Genomic DNA, 13,679 nt, shown 5'->3' with positions numbered 1-13,679 from the left:
AATGCCTAGTTTAATTATTAGATGCTTTGCAATGTTATTTCAGTCTAGTTTGTATATCTGGTGCCACTGGGACTTTTGCTGTTCACTTTTGGTCCTTTCTGAGGTGGTAAAAAGGATTTTCCCAAGCCAGCCCACTGGGTGTCGCTCCATCAAGAGGTGGATCTGAAGTCCACAGGGACAAAGTGTCTTCCAAGCCTGATGCCTCTGTCTGCATCTTTCTAGTTACTCCCACTTGCCCCAGTGTTTACTGGTGGAAGGGAGGAGTCACAGGCATACATAGATAAAGATACTTCTTTGATTAAGCACTTTTTATGTTGAAAAGCATTGCTTTTGCCTTTAGGAGACATAGACCACTTTCTGGGCCATGTCCTTGTTTTACTGAGAATTCTCCCTTGCAGTGTCTTCTGCTGTCCCAGTGTCCCTAGGCAGTGGAGGAGAGTCTCAGGCCTATGAGGTTGAAACGTATCCCAGGGCTGGCCACTTACAGTGGTTGGGTGTCTTTTGCTGGTTCAGCTTACCAGCCTTGTTGTCTCTCTGTAAGAGATCTAGTCTCAAGAGAGCGCTTCTAACAGCTGCTTATTGTTGGTAAAAATCCTGATTAATCCTCAATATTTTTGGACATCCCTGACATTGTCAGAAGGATTCCCATTCCCTCCTGAGGAGAAATGAGTCTCTGTAGGCTGCCTTCTGCTCCTAGGTTGGGCTCAGGAAATAAAGTCTGGTTTACCTTCTCCTGTTGGGTGGGAAGACGTGAGGTGCTATGCCAATATATTGTTCCTCAAATCCTGGGGTTCCAAAAAAGAATATATTCTTCCCGTCTTTCAAAGCTCCTCCTAGGTTGCTTCCTGTGTTATTTCCAGGGTTCACAGTTTCGTCTGGCAGGAAAGCAGGGAGAAAATGGACTATGTGATCTTGACTGGAAGTTAACCTGCTTTTATTGAAAAGGTATTTAATAATTAGTCTATTCCTAAAAACTCCAGACCAGGAAGAAGGCAGAGGTCATAGAACATTATGGACCTTAGGGAGAGAATATTAATTTGTAATTGGTTCCAGGGTTCTTTTTATCTATTTAACTATCTTAACTTTTACAGACATTCACCAAATATTCAATAATCTTTCCTTTCTCTGGAGAAAAGGGAATAAAAAAAATCTTTGTTAATTATATTTTTCTTTAAAGTCACAATAAGATTTTCCTTCAAAAAGTTTAATTACACATTATTGTGACAAATGGCATATGCTGTGCTTACTAAACTTTTGTGAGACATCTTTATCTCAATATTGTCAGTTTATTTTTGTATGGTACCATAAAATATCTGCTCTAACCAGTGAATCTGTCTCAAATGAAATAATGGAGCTATGAATTAACCTCATCATTATTGTTTATTTCTGTCATAAGGAGGCTAGAAAAGGGACATTAATACCCTCCTAGCTTGAAGCAGACACTTTTGTGTGCAATCCCACACCATCCTGCTTAGGGCTGCAAAGTAAAAAGAAATTCCACAGAGGGCTGAATGCAGTGTGGTAATATTCAAATTTTACATAATGTTGTTTGAGTTGAAAATAAAGAGGTTACAAACACTGCTCAAAGAAATCAGAGATGACACAAACAAATGAAAACAACATTCCATGCTCATGGATAGGAAGAATCAATACTGTTACAATGTCCATACTGCCCAAAGCAATGTAAAGATTCAGTGCTATTCCTATTAAACTACCAATGACATTCTTCACAAAACTAGAAAAAAACTATTTTAAAATATATATGGGACCAAAAAAGAGCCCAAATAGCCAAGGCAATCCTAAGCAAAAAGAAAAAATCTGGAAGCATCATGCTACCTGACTTCAAACTGTACTGCAGGGCTACAGTAACCAAAACAGCATGGTACTGGTATAAAAATAGACACATAGACCAATGGAACAGAATAGAGAGCTCATAAATAAGGACATACACCTACAACCATCTGATCTTCCACAAAGGTGACAAAAACAAGCAATGGGGAAAGACTCCCTATTTAATCAATTGTGCTGGGATAACTGGCTAGCTATATGCAGAAGACTGAATCTGGATCCCTTCCTTATACCACATACAAAAATCTACTCAAGATGGATTAAAGACTTAAATGTAAAACCCGTAAATATAAAAACTCTGGAAGACAACCTAGGCAATATTATACTGGACATAGGAAAGAACAAATATTTCGTGATAAAGATACCAAAACCAATTTCGACAAAAGTAAAAATTGACAAATGTGAACTAATTAAACTAAAAATCTTCTACACAGCAAAATAAACTATAAACAGAGTACACAGGCAGCCGGCAAAATGGGAGAAAATATTTGCAAAGTATGCATCTGACGAAGGTCTAATATCCAGCCCCTATAAGAAACTTAAATAAACTTACAAGCAAAAGATAAACAACTCTATTAAGAAGTGCATAAAGGACATGAACAGACACTTCTCAAAAGAAGACATACAAGCAGCCAACAAACACTGAAAAACTGCTCAATATCACTGATCATTAGAGGAATGCAAATCAAAACCACAATGAGATATCATCTCACACCAGTCAGAATGGCTATTGTTAAAAGTCAAAAAAATAACAGATGCTAATGAGGTTCCTGAGAAAGGGAACATTTATATACTGCTGGTAGAAGTGTAAATTAGTTCAGTCGTTGTGGAAATAAGTGGGGCAATTTCTCAAAGAACTTAAAACAGAATTACCATTTAACCCAGCAATCCCATTACTGGGTATATACCCAAAATAATATAACTCATTCTACTATAAAGACACATGCACACATATGTTTATTGCAGCACTAATCACAATAGCAAAGACATGGAATCAACCTAAATGCCCTTCAATGGTAGACTGGATAAATAAATGTGGTACATATATACCACAGAGTACTATGCAGCTATAAAAAAGAATGAGATTATGTCCTTTGTAGCAACATGGATAGAGGTGGAGGCCATCATCCTAAGCAAACTAACACAGGAACAGAAAACCAAGTAACACATGTCATCACTTATGAGTGGCAGCTGAACAATGAGAACACAAGAATACCAGGAGAAGAGTAACAAACACTGGGGCTTACTTGAGGATGCAGCGTAGGAGGAGGGAGAGGATCAGAAAAAAAATCTATCAGGTACTATGCTTATTACCTGGGTGACAAAATTATATGTATGCCAAACCCCCATGACACACAGTTTACTTATTATAACAAATTTGCTCATATACCCTTAACCTAAAATAAAAGGTAAAAAAAAAAGAAAAGAAAGGAGTTTGAAATTAATATGTGCCTAATTATGAGGTTTTTCCTGCCCCAATTGTTTCATTCTTCTACCTGCCTTCAGGATATCATTATCATACCCTAAAATCCTTGACTTGACTACTACACAATGTGTATACGTAACAGAATTGCACATATAATGCATACATTTGTACAAATTTAAAAATAATACCATCATCAAATATAACCTTCATCCTGAAGCTAGTATTCAATATTGTCTTGCTTTGTTTTAACTTTATAACTTTATAAAGTGTCTATAATGATGTTTGTAGTCTTTTGGTACTTGAATTATTAGCCTAATCTTCCCCTTTAAGTCATTTAAAAAAATGAATAGCATATTGCTAGGTCCCATGCATATTGCTGGGTGTTATTACTGGTCATTTCACCATAATTTCTTCATTTTGACAACTGCATTGCTATTTACCATTGTTTTTACACAACATCAAGATCTTGGGTATTATTTTGTATGGTAGGTGCTAATTTTTAATAAAAATGACTTATCTAATGAAAGAAGGCCATAGCATAACAATGATGACAGTGAGTCATGAATGTCAAATTTTGTGTACTTGAAGTCAACTTTATGAATTAAATGAAAACGTCCTTTTAGGCTTTTATTTCCAAAAATCTGACAGAAGTCTCTTTGTATTATTCAGAATTTTACAGAGAAACAGAACCAATAGGAGATGGGTGGGTAGATAGATAGATAGATAGATAGATAGATAGATAGATAGAGAATTGGCTCACATAATTATGAGAGGCTGAAAAGTCCCACCATCTGCTGCCTATAAGCTGGAGAACGAGGAAAACTAGTGATATAAGTCAGTCCCCAACCAAAGGCATGAGAACCAGGGTCGAGGGGATGGGGTGGAAATCTGCTGGTATAAGTCTCAGCGTCTGAAGGTCTAAGAAACAGGAGATCTGATGTCCAAGGTCAGGAGAAGATGGATGTCCCAGCTCAAGAAAAGAGCAAGATTTGCCCTTTCTCTACCTTTTTTTCTGCTCAGGCCCTCAATGAATTGGATGACATTCACCCACATCCACAAAGGCAGACCTTTACTCAATCTACGGATTCGAATGCTAATCTATTCCAGAAACACTTTCACAAACACACCCAGAAATAATGTTTTACCAGCTATCTGGGCATCTCTTAGACCAGTCAAGTTGACAGATAAAATTAATTATCACAATCTTCTATTACAAAATACCTGAAATGATAAATCTGAGCATATGGAATTGAATTCACAGGATAGAAGGGGAAGTTTATAGATGTCACCCATGGAGAAGAAACGGAAAGCCAGAGCAACAAGAGTGCCAACTCACTTTGCATGGACACTACAGGCGCAATTTGGGCAGCTTTGCACATAGCCCAAACGTTAAAAAGGCTTGCCATTTATGGTTTGCTCAGGGATCATGGGACGCTAGGCATTGAGACTGTGTGAGACAAGAAGTTAAAACTGGAAAGTCTGTGCAGAGTCACAACTCATGAAAGCTGGTACTCTCACTGGGACTAGAACTACATACATTCCACAGCAAGAAAGATTTCTCAGCCCAGAGATCTGGTAAGGAAAATCAAAAGTTCATTTAGATAAATTAAAGTCACAACCCTGTGTTTGTTCTGGTACAGAGTTCAAATCTACCTTATTTTCATACTGTGGAAATCCTGATGAAAAGATTAATAAAAAATTTTATTCAGAGTACACGGTATTCACAGAGTGCAAGACAGAAATAAAGGCAAATTTGTTCTAGAGGGATAATTTTATGAGCTAAAAACAATGGGCTTTTTATTTTTAAAAATCCCTGTAAGTGCAAAAAATGGTAAAACACAAGTAATCTTCCAGGAAATAATAGGACTACCTAAAATAGACAATAAATATATTTGAATTATTTTATATTAAGTAAAATTTTAAATATTATAAACCACAAGCAAAGCATAAGGCTATATGAAAAATATAAGATTTGATCAAATGTCATTATTCCTGCCTTATAATTTGGAAATTATAGTCAACACCATGTAACAAATATTTTTATGTAAGGACAGACTTTATGTTAATTATAGTTTATGATCTCACTATTGAACTCTACTCTGCCTTAATAATTATAAACAAATGCAATAAGTAATTTCCCAAATACAGACAATATGGCCTCTCAAGTATCCCTACATAGTGGGAGGCTCTCTACAACTTAGGCAAGATAAATTTGCTACCATTCAACAGCTTTATTTGAAGGAAAACGAACACTAATCTGAACTACCATATAAGACAGGAAACCAATGAAAGTAATGGAAAGTAATGATCTCTTTCTCTCTCTTTTGAAAATGGATTTAATTTGCAAGTAACAAGTCAGGGTAGCCATTTGTACAAAGGTTTGCTAAGAAAACCAGAAATGGTACTTGAATTATTACTCAAATCCTCCCTTTTAATTCGGTTGTACTTTTTGGAAATTAGGTTGAAAGACTGGAGTATATCCCTTAATTGGCATAATGGGATTCAAAAATCATTCCTTTATTATGTTTTCCTTCTTAGTTTATGGGATCAATTTTCCATATGGTATTTGTAGTACTTACAGGAAAGTTTGTATTTTGGTTTTCTCCCTTGTAAAACACATGTTCTTGAGTTCTTGGAATGTGATTGAACATCCTCTGTCTCAGAGGATGCCCAAAGGCTGTTTTTATGCTATCTCTGGGGTTTATACATACACAGCCTCCAGCCAGAGGCTGGACTTTAATTACTTTAACTTAGGAGGGCTTTCCAGTTGAGGAATTGTGGGTAGGCATCGGCATAATTTCCCTTTGTTTCTTTTTCCCCCTCATACAGACACTTCTTTTTAAACAAAATAAAAAAGTAATAATGCTTCCCACCCTTGCTTTCATCCTGGCTTCTAAGATTTACTGCATTAGAAAAACACAAGTAAAGTAGTAAGGATTAAACAACATGATTAAAAATCGAAGCAAATTCATGTTCAGGTTCAAACAAATAACAAAAATAATCCTTCTGGCTTTATTTCTGCATTTTCTTGTTTGGGCCAAAGAAGAAAAGAGAAAACTGAGAAAGAAAACTTGCATGTGTATATGTATCCAATGTTGTTGTCATCCTAATGTTCAGAATCTCAAGAGAAATCTGTTTCCCTTGCAAGTGCAATTTTATGTCTGACACAGCACTAATATATTAAGATGGTATGAATGTTGACAGAAAGCAAAATGGCACTGAAGCCAACACAAAAGTCTCTGCTAAATCATAATCTGGAATTTCCTTTGTTATGGCCTGGCAAATTTCCCACTATCAAACTGGAGTAAAAATATAATACTACTGGGGATTAACCAGTATTAATTTGTCCAAATCTTTTCCATGCCCCTTAAGTTTCCAATACTATTTATTTATATTCAGCACATGGCCTTGTCTACTTTAATGAATTAATACAGGGCATTCCAGATCAAATCCCTTAATTTTTATCCCCTAAAATAAAATTTCAATGACCGTTTGTCCATTTAAAAAAAATACACTACATATCTATCACACTTTACTTTTTACAGGCACAATTTCTCAAGTAAGCCTCATAATAGCTCTAGAAGTTACATGGGAAACAAAACATTGTTCCTATCTGATGAGTGAGAGAAAAGAGACTCTGAGTAGTAAATGGGTTGGCTAAGTCACCAGCCTGGTGAATGAGCAAACAGGTGCCAGCCGCAGGCTTCTGCCTATCAGCCTACATATTCTTGAGTCAGAATTTGGGGTTCAAATTTTGTCTCCATGGCAGTTCCTAGACAAGGAACCTCACAGTTACTTTCTTGTAAAATAGAAATGAAACCGTTTTATCTTTTATATTTTTGTAAGAATTAAAGGATATGTTCTATACAAAGTATTTAGAACAGCAACTATATGGTATGTTGTTAATAAATACAATTGTTTTTATTTTTTCCTAAGAAATAATTTTTTTCATCGCTTTGTAACCTTAGTACCCCTACTTATATTTTTTTCTCATTATAATCTATAAATATCCTTCCTCCTTTAAATATTCTAACTTACTCTCTACCTCAGATCTTTTCTGTCTACCAACATTTTCAGGATTCTTTATTATACATGCAGAAATGAACATTGTTACTCCAAGTATCATCTTTTTTTTTTTATCCTCTACTTACTCAATTTTTTTCTCTCAAAGAACCATGCATGAATCATGTAACTTTCCAGCTGGAAATGACCTTCCAATTCATCATCTTTGTTTCACTGATTAGGCACATAGACCACAGTGAAGTTACCTCTTTTCTTTGTGCAAGAAAAAAGGCACTACCTAAGAAATAGAATGAGTCAGGTCCCCTGATGGGAGGGAACAGTGTACTCTTTCACACTCTCACACTTGTTCTGCCTCCACTTATACACTCAATGATCCATTACTTTTGCCTTTTGGATTTTAGCTCCACTACTCTTCTAAAAAAATAGTAACTTTTGGCTAACTCTCTTCAGAATATAAAACCCTTGACTTCCTTTTACACCTCCAGTTTGCAATAGAATGCACAAAGTTGAATTTACATTTTAGTTCTGATATGCACAGGAAGCAAGAGGGTGGGGTCCCTGGTGAGGGCTCCACCCTCAAGCCTGGAAACCCACTGCCCTAAATAAGAACAGGCATTCCTGTTTTCATGTCCAAATGTTGCCTTTTCCAAGACCACTCTGGCCCGCCACACCCCTATCCTGTACCCATGTAAACCCCAAGCTCCACTGGCAGAGCATCAGAGCCGCGCAGCAGAGGAGAGAAAAGACAAACAGCTGAACGTGGAGAGGCAAAGAGGCAACTGAGCCTCAGAGACTACAGATAGGCGTGGCTTAACTTCAGACAGCACTATTTTGGAGAGAAGCCTGGCAGAGGCAACCAGCCTTCAGGAGAAGATTATCTTCCCACTCCATCCCCTTTCTTGCTCTCCATCCCACTGAGAGCCACCTCCATCATTCAATAAAACCTCAGCATTCACTTTCCTTCAAGTCCGAGTGACCCGATTCTTCCTGGATCCTGGACAAAGACCCAGGTACCAAGAGGGTAGGGTGAAAAAGGCTGTCACCCTGACTCTCCACTGAGCTGGTTAACACCTAGCTGCCCACGGATGGCAACTGCTAAAAGAGCACTGTATCACCCCTAGACACTACCATGGGGCCGGAGCCCAAAGTGCTCGCCCTAGCTCCTGCACCTGCTCACCTGCGTGCTCTCCCTCCCATAAGGGGTTTGAGTTAGAAGCAGCCAAGCAAATGAGCCACACCCCTGTCACAAGTCCCTCGAGGGGTTAGGGAACTCTCCCATTTCAGTTCTTCTGTTAAAATGTACCAAATATTTAATTCTTATGTTACCTACTAGAAATGCTCTACCAAACTCTCATTTCACTCTCTTTTCTCAAATGCACTTCCACCTTTGGTGACTGAGTTCTCTCATTTGGCTTCAATCATAACATCACTGTAAAGTCATTTTATAAAACTGATTAATCAATTTAATGTATATTTTTTGAACTCCAACTATGAGACAGGCCCTATGCCACAATAGAAACTTTACAGGCTAGTGGGATTCACTGGTGTGCTGGTACTTGACAACTGACTCAACCCCCTCTCCAAAGAAAAAGAAGTCTCTAATTCATAGAATTTGCCAAATTCCATGATGTAAATATTTTGAAAATATTTAAGCTACCAAGTTGTTACTAAACGAAACGTTGGGAAGAGACACTAATAACAAACATTTGCAATCCAGTATGAGCTCATTCCAACATGCCAGTGAACTTGTGAATATTCAATGGAAAAATCCAAATAAACATATATTTATAAACTTCATAAATGCTGAGTCTAACTTGGACTTCTTTCACAAGTATTTGCAAAGAACCTAGGTTAATTTTCCGTTACAGACCCCCAAATCCTCACAATATTCATCACACATTTGTTTTTCCCTTTGCAGAAAAAAACGCACTAAAAGTGTTACTACAGATATTACTGAAAAGAAGCCATTCTTTGATCTGTGTGCACCTTTTAAAATAATTATTAAACTCCATTCTTTAGAGCAGTTTTGGGTTCATTGAGTAGAAAGTAGAGAGTTGCCATATACTTCCTCTTCCCATACATGCACAACCTCCCCACTATGGATATACTGCACCACAATGGGACATTGTTGTAATGAATGAACTACCTTGACACATCATTACCAACTAAAATTTATAATTTACATTAGGGTTTACTCTTGGTGTTGTGTATTGTATGGTTTGGGGCAAAAATATGACATGTATCCACCATTGCAGTATCACACAAAATCCGCTTCCTAAAAATCCTGTGTTCTCCCAAGCTAAATCATTCCTTCTTCTCCCAAACCCCAGAAACCACTGATATTTTTACTATATTTATAGTTCTGAATTTTTCAGAACATTATATAATTGGAATCATATAGTGTGTGGTCTTTCCAGACAGGCTCTTTTCACTTAATAATATGCTTTTAGGTTTCCTCCTTGTCTTTTCATGGCTTGACAACTCATTTCCTTTCAGCACTGAATAAAATTCCAATGTCTAGATGTACCACAGTATATTTATATATTCGTGTACTGAAGGCCATTTTGGCTGCTTCCTCATGTTGGCAGTTATGAATAAAGCGACAGCAAATATTTGTATACAGGTGTTGTATTGACATACATTTTTAAGTCATTTGGGTAAATACCAAGGAGCATGATTGCCAGATCATACAGTAAGAGTATGTGAGAAACCACTGCACTCTTCCAAAGTGGCTGCATTGTTTTGCATTCCCAGAGCAATGAATAAGGGTTCCTGCTGCTCCACATACTCACCAGCATTTGGTGTTGTCAGTGTATTAGAATACTTTTCATCATTCTAATAGTTTTGTCATGATATTTTATTACTGTTTCAATTTATAATTCCCTAAAGATACATGATATCGAAATCTTTACATATGGTTACTTGCCATCTGTCTATCTTCTTTGGTGAATTATCTGTTCAGTCCTTTCCTCATTTTTTAATCTGGTTGCTTGTTTTCTTATTGTTGATTTTTTTTTATTATACTTTAGGTTTTAGGGTACATGTGCACAATGTGCAGGTTTGTTACATATGTATCCATGTGCCATGTTGATTTCCTGCACCCATTAACTTATTGTTGATTTTTTAAAGTTCTTTATATATTTTGAATAACAGTCTTTTGTCAGGCATGTCTTTTACAAATACTTTCTCTCACTGTGAGTTTTCTAAACATACTCTTGGTATTGTAATTCACAGTAAAGGGAAATTTGATTTTAATGAAGTCCAGATGATAAATTCTTTATTTTCATGTATCATTCCTTTCATGTTGTATAATATCTAAAAAGTCAGTCCCATCCCAAAGTCCTCTAGGTTTACTTCTATATTATCTTTTAGGAGTTTTACAGTTTTGCATTATATATTTGGAGGTATGATCCATTCTTAATTTTTTGAGGAAAGGCATAAGGTCATTGTCTAGGTTCATTCCTTTGCATGTGAATTTCTGGTTGTTCCAGCATCATTTGTTAAAAAAGCTATCTTTGTATTGCTTTTGTCAAACATCAGTTGATTATATTATGTGGGTCTATTTCTCGACTCTCTATTCTGTTCTGTTATTCTGTTTTATATTCTTTCACCAGTACCACGCTGTCTTGATTACTGTAGATTTATAGTAAATTTTGAAGTCCCATAGTAGTATCAATCTTCTTTCTCCTCCAATAGTGCATTGACAATTCTGGGCCTTTTTCCTCTTCAAATAAACTTCAGAATCAGTTTGTCAATATCCACACGATAAATTGCTGGGCTTTTGACTGAGATAGCATTGAATCTATAGATCAAGTTGAGAAGAACTGGCATCTTAAAAATGTTGAGTCTTCTATCATTGAACATGGAACAACTCTCCGTTTATTTAGTTTTTCTTAGATTTTTTTAGTCAGTTTTGTAGTTTTCCTCATATGCATCTTATACATATTTTGTTAGGTTTATACCTAAGTATTTCATTTTTAAGGGTGCTAATGTAAACGGTATTGTAGTTTTAATATCAATTTCTACCTGTTTGCTGCTGATGTATAAAAGAAAGCAATTGACTTTAATATATTAAACTAGGCCAGGTGCAGTGGCTCACACCTGTAATCCCAGCATTTTGGGAGGCTGAGGCGGCCAGATCATGAGGTCAGGAGATCGAGACCATCCTGGCTAACACAGTGAAACCCCGTCTCTATTAAAAATACAAAAAAAAAAATTAGCCGGGCATGGTGGCGGGTGCTCGTAGTCCCAGCTACTCGGGAGGCTGAGGCAGGAGAATGGTGTGAACCTGAGAGGCGGAGCTTGCAGTGAGCCAAGATGCACTCCAGGGTGGGCCACAGAGCGAGACTCCATCTCAAAATAAATAAATAAATAAAATATATAAATATTAAACTAGTACCCTGCAGTCTTGCTATAATGGTTTATTAGTTCCAGAAGTTTTTTGTCTATTCTTTTGGTTTTTTTTTACATAGAAAAATATGCCATCTGCAAAGACAGTTTTCTTATTTCCCAATCAGTATACTTTTTAATTCCCTTTCTTGTCCTGTTGCCTTATCAATGATATTGAAAGCAGTAGTATAAGAAGAAATCCTTGCTTTATTCCTGATCTTAGCAGGAAATCCTAGTTTTCTACCATTAAATATGATGTTATTTGTAGTTTTTTGTAGATTTTAAAAATTTCAAAGAAGCACTCCTCTATTCTTGGTTTGCTTAGAGATTTTATCATGAATTAGGGTGGATTTTCTCAAATGCTTTTACTGCATCTATTGATATGCTCCTGGTATTTTTCTACTTCAGCCTGGGGATATGATGGATTACATTCATTGATTTATATATTTTGAACCAGCCTTGTATACTTTGGATAAACACCAGATCATGACATATAATTATTTCTACAGATTTTTGGTTTTGATTTGCAAATATTTTGTTGAGGATATCTGCATCTATGTTCACAAGAAATATTGGTCTGTAGTTTTCTGAATAGTGTCTTAGTCTAGTTTTGATATTAGATTAATTCTGGCCGCATGACACCTTTTTAAAATAAATAGATAAATTGTGCCTTTTCACAAATGGAACACAAAATCCTTACAAAGTACTTCTGACAGCTTTGTTGAGAAACGGAACCAGCTTGCACTGTTTGTAGTTAAAAACAAGAGAGGGGCCTGCATATTAACATGACTCAAAATAAGCAATATGTTTGTGGTTCTATGGAATTACTGCCAATTATGTTTGCCCCAGTGAGGTTACAGCAAGGGTCAGAAAACTTCTATTTACAAGGAGGCATATGGTTTTGGGTATAATACTTTGGGACGATAGTATCTTCAGAATTTGACAAAAATTCGTTCTTATCATAAAAGAAAAAAACTTTGTCATTCATTTTATCAGTAGGTAGATTCTGAATGCTTCATAATATTGTTTTGGGTAGAAAACAAAGAAATGCAAAGCAATCATTTGTCTGTTGTCTTTTTTCTTTTCTCCTTTTTTGGGGGGAGAATTAAAATTTGTGGTCTTAAAAGTAAGACCATTGTTCCTTACTTTAAAAGATCTTAATGTTAGTCCGATATTAACAAGACATTCATCCTGATTTTGGTACCTAATTTATAAAGATCCAACCTATTTCTATTTCCTTTTATCTATCTTCAAATTGGTTCCCTTTCAGTACTTGAAGCCTGAATCATAATTTCACCTAGGTCCTATTCTGTACTTACATAATCAAGTTCAAAACCTCATATTGATTTTAACTGTTTTTACTTTTTTTTTTTTATGTCAGGATTCATTTAGTTACAAGTTCCACAAACCTTGCCTCTTTAAAATAATTTTTTTCTATCCTCCAGAGCATTTTGCTCGTGACTCCTTTCTGGCCCATTTGCTTCACACTATAGTTATGTGTATGTGAATATTAACTTCTCCGATAGATTGTACCTTGAGAGCATGTAATTTGGGGATGTTATGTCTATTAATTCTAGCCACTGTATTTTTCCTCTTTAATTTGTTGAGCTAAAATACGACATATAAAATAGATACATGTTGTTTTGAAAGTAAGTAATTTTTTTTGTCTTGAAAAAGACCAATTGAGTGTTAATGTCTAACCATTATTTTAAACTCGCTTTCCAAAATAGAAATTGACTAAGATGACTAAGATGACTAAGTAAAAAAATATAAAACAATTAGAAAAGTCAAGTAGATATTGACGGTCTTAATAAGATAAAAAAAGAGGAATCAAGAAGTATCAACCAAAACATTTTGTTTGTTTTAGTTCAAATAATTTCAGCAGTAATATCCCTAAAACTAATCCCTAAAGCTGCCATCCAGAACACTGCAACAGATAATTTTTCAAAATGTTTTATCTGGGCTGGGCGCAGTCACTCACGCCTGTAATCCC

At 36.0% G+C, this 13,679-nt stretch overlaps 1 long non-coding RNA gene across 1 annotated transcript in view; it reads right to left on the bottom strand.

Annotated features, from left to right (window-relative positions):
• Positions 1 to 13,679, bottom strand: part of LOC129484003 (uncharacterized) — a 46,761-nt gene that overhangs the window by 11,895 nt on the left and 21,187 nt on the right. Inside the window, exon 4 of the long non-coding RNA XR_010121564.1 lies at positions 728 to 875. This is a non-coding gene — a long non-coding RNA (uncharacterized lncRNA). The remainder of the gene's footprint in view (positions 1 to 727; positions 876 to 13,679) is intronic.

This window comes from Symphalangus syndactylus, chromosome 6 (genome assembly GCF_028878055.3).
Source record: "Symphalangus syndactylus isolate Jambi chromosome 6, NHGRI_mSymSyn1-v2.1_pri, whole genome shotgun sequence".
Taxonomy (NCBI): domain Eukaryota; kingdom Metazoa; phylum Chordata; class Mammalia; order Primates; family Hylobatidae; genus Symphalangus; species Symphalangus syndactylus.
This window is presented reverse-complemented; position numbering and strand designations above follow the sequence as displayed.